Here is a 7,169-nt window from a genome sequence, read left to right as displayed (position 1 = left end):
ATAAATTTAACAGTATAGATGGTTTTTATGCTATGCTCTAAGGTATCATGATAAAATTACCAAATTTTAAAATTTTATCACATTCTGTAAACCATAATTTATTGTTAATTTTAACGAAATCATTACTAAAGCGCATTGGTAAGAATTACCGAGCTTTCAAATGTTCTCTTTGATACAAAAACACAGTACATTTTGAAATATTCAAATTGTTTTTACCAGATTTTTTTCCGAAATTCAAGCTAATGGATCGTCAAATTTTATTGTTAGGTACATAATTTTATTGTTTGAATTTTTCAAAAGTGTCTCTGTTTAATGTAAATTATAAAAATAATAGATTTTTTATTCCCATAATATCTATCTTATTATATGAAACGCTAATACGTACGTATGTATGTATGTATCAATAAAACCGATGATATTTCTTTTCTCGCGCTGGCTACAGTTTTTATTTTTAATTGATTGGATTCGGCGCGCAGGAGCACGTAGTGAGCAACCAGATAACAATAACCAGAGTGAGCATTATCAGGTTGTTCAATTCAGATTCATGCACTAAAAACATGACAATATTTAATTTAAACTCAATTAGGAATTAATTAATTAATTGAAGTAAGAATGCTTTAAAAGGCCGCTGTTGAATTGATATTTTTCTACTGGGAGCTACCTAAACGTCTAAAAAACGTTTAAGTGTTTGTATTGAATGCATTGAATTTTTTTATATTTCGCGCTTATTTATGCATTGAATTTTCACGCTTTAAAATGCAGAATATTAGTGAAGCAATATTTGATAATTTATTTTGCTAATATGTTTCTTATTTAGCTAATGTTTTGATTTTTTCACCATGTACAATCTAAATAGCTAATATACTTTTTTAAAAGCCAATACGAACATTGGTAGAATTCTTCTACATAAGTACAATACTATGTCTTTGATGATAAAATACTATGTCTTTGATGATAATATATTATTGTCTTTGTGCTAGAACATTGTGTTCATTGTCTTTGTGCTAGAACATTGTGTTCATTGGCGAGCGAGCGCAGCGAGCCATGGTTCACGGCGTGAACCGCATAGGATTGCGTAGCAATTCTCGGGGGTTGGCGAGCGTTAGCGAGCAGGGGGTGGAGCCTCCTAGTTAGCTATGTAAAATATTATTTCTTTTCTGATACCGCAGAAAAGAAATTTAATCGGTTTTAAACAATGCGCATTAGGGTTTTACTTTATATAAAAAAATATGCACTTTTTTTTAAAATAGATTTTATTTTATTTGCAGTTTATTACATCTTCGTTACATCCTACTTATGAACTATGCCAAATTTCTAGAAAATAGAAACAAAAACATACACTCACCCTATGATGTCACCATATTTTTTTCGCAAATCATTTATTGTTTTGTGAGGCTCGGGGCCCAGAAATGGAATATATCCCAGAATCGGAAATCCTCATGGTCCAGGAGGAATCTTTTTCCCATTCACAACTTTTTGCACTGCAAGCAATGTAAAAGAACTTATAATAATAAATAACAAAGTTTCCGCAACGGAGTCCAATTCCCATATGCCAGTTAAGCTTTTCATTCTTTAAACCAAATTTCTTCTACTAAGAAATATGAATAAATTATTTATCATGCTAACATTAAATTTAATTTTTTCTAGGTCTTTATCTACAATGATTGTGTGACAAAGACGCTCAATTGTTTTTACAACTTCTCTTTACTGTTAAAGTTATCTTTTTCTTTTATCGCTGATATAGTATTTTAAGCATAAAAGAAACAAGACAAAAAATTATAGTGCTTAAAAAAAATAACTAGAAGCCTTAGACGGAACTAAAAGCTTTGGAAGTGAACAAAAACGTCTTTTTCTTTGTTTACGATTATATATAGAACAATAGAAAATTTGTTAGGTTTTTCGACAGATTGATATAAATAAAAACATACGTATAAACAAGGAGTGTAATGATACGTTCCTTAACGTTAACTCCGAACGTTCCTTAAAAGGACGCTATACCGATGATGAAATGCTTTCTAGTAAATTCTCTTTTAACTGTATTAGTAAATTAAAATTCAAAGTTTAGAAGAAAGTGATTTCAACCACAAAATTGACATAAAAGTTAACATTAACGTCAAGAAAAGAAAGACACGGTAGATAAGACTCTGATTATCTAATATAGCTGGGAAACATGCTATCAATTAGGATCAAAATCTGGGCAGATGAGTAATGGGATACCTGCAAGTGACGTAGTGTGGTTATCTCGATCCTGATTGGTTGTTAAAACGTGACATTTGTTTATGTTAACAATCATTCTTTCCATTCTATTACGAGTAAACTAAGCACGTAAAATATCAATTATCTTAAGTGACACATTCTATATTCCTTCAGAAAGATTCTTTCACAAAGATTTCAATTCTTTCGTAATTAATTTCTTATTTAACACAAAGACTGACACGACGGCATGAAGAACATAAATAAATTAATTATGCACCGAAGGTGAGAGATACACAAAACAAAAATAATCACGGTTACATTAAAATGTATATGCAAACCATAAATCTAATTTAAGTAAAAGACGTAAACAAAAAGGAATTATAATTTAGCGAATTTGATGTGTGATACGGTGTTGTATTTAATTAACTTTGTATTAATTAACATTCTAACTTTTGTGGAAAAACTTACCTTGACTTTAACACGCCATCTTGTATATAAACGAAGAGCTGGTGCTGAGGATATTGATCACGCAGCTGTGTGTCAGAGATCATCTTCTTCTCGAGTTGCAAGTACCCATTGTGTCCTGGGGTTTCTTTGCTTTCTGGATTGGATTCAAAATTACAAGGCTACACAGTTGAACAGTGGTAGTCATAACCTCAAAATTGGGTCGGTGCTCAACGATGGTTATTAAACAAACTTTTCAATTGTTTGTATGATCTTCATATCGCCTAATTCTATGTCATTATTATTAGATTTTAATCATATTCCAGTTCTTTATTGCAGTATTTTATTATTTTCATTTCATAATTAGATTTCGTTAATTTTCAACATTTTTCTCATTAGATTTCATTCATTAACTATTTTTTTGTTAAATATCATTTCTATCCATCCTATTTAATTGTGATAAGATTTTACAAACTGTTTTTAGATTAAAATTCTTTAATTGTTAATATATAAATATTATTAAAATGCATCAGGTATGCTCTCTCTGTGTGTTCTATGTTCTTTCTCCTTTGTGTGAGAATATGTATGAATGTGACCCACCCTATAAACGGGTTGTGGTTGTGTGAATGGCGTGGCAGGAGTCTAATTCTTGGCCATAGATGGCGCCACTGAAAATAAGGAACAATCGCACCCCTACTGCCTAAACAGGCATACGACAAAAAAAATAAATAATCGGGTGTGCTATGTTCCTGCTTCTTTATTATTAGATAAAAAATTATATATTTTGTTATTAATAGATATATTCATTCATTGGTCTTATTTCATTATCATTAAACATTAGTTGTATCAGTTACCTGCTACTTGGTTCTTATAAAATTTAAAAAAATACTTTTATATATTTTACATTTATAAAAAAAATGCAAAGCAGAAAATTAAATTTAACCGAATAGATGGTTTTTAGTTATAATGATAAAATTACGAATTTATACCACATTTACCAAATTTTACCATATATTATAAAAAACTATATTTTTTTGCTAATTTTACAAAAATCACTTCGCTTCGGTTAAAACTAACGAGCTTTCTGAAACTTCAGTAGAGCCAGAAACAATATAAATTTCACCATGTTTCGGTAGTTTTGGACAAACTTTTTATCACTCTGTGATTTTGAAAATTTGTAATTCCTAATACATGGGAATTAAGATTTAAAGTTTATTAAAATTTAAAAGTGATTTATTCTATCAGGATTGAGTAGATGATTCGTAATTTAACTGCTACAACACTAGATTGTGTTGTAACAGTTAAAAAATTTGAAAAAAGACTTTGTCTCTAGATTGAATCATCAAGGCTAAGAAATTTTTAATATTCACTTTAAGTCGTTGTCGTATTTTATTTCGGCAAAACGAAATAAAAATTTGACCTAATAATATGTATTACTTCACTTAAGCTTGTATGACTCTATTTTGCAATTAAATTGTATGATTATATGCAATTAAATTGTATAATTAAGCTTGTATGACTCTATTTAAGCAATACTGAAAGAAAACACAAATTCTTCAGGGGCTACCGGGGCCGGTACCCCCTGAAGACGTCGGCTTCGGTGGTCATATTTTTATTTTATTTCATTTGTTTTATATCTATTTAAGCAATTAATTTTGCAGCAACTTTTCAGTTGCTTCTACAAAGTATCTTCTTAATGTTTAATATCTTAATTTCATTACAATTACTTAATTATTTTTATTTAATTCTGTATTTTTATGGATCAACCAGAAACTAAATTTAAAATAAAAACCTACATTTGAATAAAAACTTGACACTGATTTTAATATAAAATAAAAATTTATAAATCACAAAACATTAAGTTAACAGTAAGTTAAAACTAATCTAATATATATATAATTCTCTTACGTGGCTCCCAAATTTTGGCTGCATTTCTTTTCTACCGGTGGCAACGTTTGCTTTGTTTTGTTTACGTTACAATTTCTCTTAAACGGCGAATCGACCAATGATTGCCGCTAAAAATGTCACATGCAAAATCTAACTGGATAGGCTCAACATATAGCGCTTTTAAAAACGGAAACTGAAATAACCAGAGAGCATCAGCTGCGGCATTCTCATACTATTACGCTAGGCAGAAGTGAGTAGTCTTTGTCGATGTATCTCTATTTTAGTATTTAGTCGAAAGCGCTTTTTTCAAGAATTTATATATTACGAATTTATTTGACGATTTTTGATTTATATCTCGAATTATGCTATAGCACATTTCTAATAGTTTTAACGAATTACATGTCATTTATTTGAATTCAAATTTATTTTAATGACTTAGTATTTACTGAAAAGATGTATATTAAAAAAAAGGTCTTATATGGATTTGAATGATTGTTTTGAATTCTTAGAATTTTGTGAATTTGCAATGTACCTAAGTTAGTAGCGAGCAAAGCGAGCTTGGTTTGCGAAGCAAACCATATAAGACTGCGTAGCAATTTTCGGGGGTTGGCGAGCTTTAACGAGCAGGGGGCCCAGCCTACTAGTTTCAAATATTTGTCTTGAAGCAAATTTCATTTTTACTATTTAATCTTTAAAAAATTTGAATATTTCAACAGCATATAAATTATTTTTCTTGAAACATGTTTAATGTTTGATTTTTAATCTAATAAGAACTGAGATTTGTTCGATCTCCATTCTAGTCATGACAGATATTTAAGATTTAATTTTTAAATTTTTTAAACCGAGATTTATTCTACGGTTATTTTAATTATTTGCTTTGAAACACATATAAGATTTGATTTTTAATCGATAGAAAATGGAGTATTATTTTATACCTCTTTTAATTATTCGTCTTTAAACAAATTTCAGATTCGATTTTTGATCTATAAAAACGGAGAATTTTTCTATGGCTATTTTAATTATTCATTTTAAACACATTTACGATTTCAATTTCAATCTTTTTATACCAAGAACTATTCTATGCTTATTTTAATTAGTCTCTAAACACATTTAAAGTTTGATTTTTATATAGATGGAAAATTATTCATTCTATAACTCTTTTGCTTATTGTTCTTTAAACAAATTTACGATGAAACTTTTATTGAATAGAAACTGAGAATGCTTCTATTGCGTTTTTAAATATTAGAATTGAAAAATCATATTTAAGGATTTAAATTTTAATTCTTTTTAAACCAATAGTTATATTCTATGATTATTTTAATTATTTGTCTCGAAACAAATTTAATAATTGATTTTTTATCAATTGAAAACAGAGAATTATTCTGTACCAATTTTAATTATTCATCTTTAGACATTTTTTGATTTAATTTTTAATCTATAAAAACTAAAAATTAAAAAAATTATCGTCTTTATAATCATTCGTCTTAAACATATTTAAAATAAATTTTTTTCGCCTATTTTTAAACCGTTATTTGCTTATTTTTTACTATTTGTCAAACACAATTGGAATGTGATTTTTTATCAACTGAAAATTGAGAACTATTCTATACCTATTTTAATTATTTGTTTTAAGACAAATATCAGATTCAATTTTTAATCTATAAGAAAGGAATTTTTTTTTACCGTTATTTTAAATATACGTATTGAAACATTTTCAAGATTTTATTTTGAATGGTTTTAAACAGAGAATTATTCTATACCTATTTTAATTATTTATCGAAGCGTATTTAATGCTTAATTTTTATTGATTGAAAATTGAGAACTATTCATACTTCTTTTAATTAATAGTACTTTTAAACAAATTTCGAATTCAATTTTTAATCTATAAAAACAAGTAGTTTTACCATCTGTTTTTAAATTATTCGTCGTAAACAAGTGTAAGATTTAAATTTTAATCTTTTTAAACCGATAATTATTTCGCGTTTATTTTAATTAAGTAATACTATTTATTTTCATTAATATATTTCAATTCTATTGAAAATTAAGAATCATTCTACACATATTTCAATTATTGTTCTTTTAACAAATTTCAGATTCAATTTTTACTGTATAAAAATGAGAGTTTTTCATAGCATTTATTTAATTATTCATCCTGAAACATATTTATACTAAATTTTAAGATTTCTTTTTTAGACCTATTAAAAATTGAAAACTGTTTTATGCCTATTTTTAAAAAAAATTATATGTTTCATAAGTCTTGAAACATAGTATCTCATTCATTTAAAAAACGCATTCAACTTTTTTGACAGTTATTTTTTTTTGTTTCGTCTGTTTCGCAAAATACTTTCGTGACATTTTGATTTATCTAACGTGTTGTAATGTTTGTTTTCCCTTACAAATCATTTGTTTCTGTCCACTTCGTTTACTTAAACTCTTGTTCTTAACTATTTACGAGCATTTTCAATTGCTAAAACATTTGATTTTCACTGTTTCAAACGTCGAAAACACTCAGAAAAGGCAAAGGTAATCACGCAACATCAATTATTTGCTTAGCTCTATTTTTTTTTTTACTTTTTGGAAGTACAAAAGCTGTTGCAGTATTTAAACAAATTATGACGAAGTGAGAGCAAATATTAACTTCA

This window comes from Parasteatoda tepidariorum, chromosome 4 (assembly GCF_982258835.1).
Source record: "Parasteatoda tepidariorum strain Cologne lab strain chromosome 4, Ptep-v5.0, whole genome shotgun sequence".
Taxonomy (NCBI): domain Eukaryota; kingdom Metazoa; phylum Arthropoda; class Arachnida; order Araneae; family Theridiidae; genus Parasteatoda; species Parasteatoda tepidariorum.
This window is presented reverse-complemented; position numbering follows the sequence as displayed.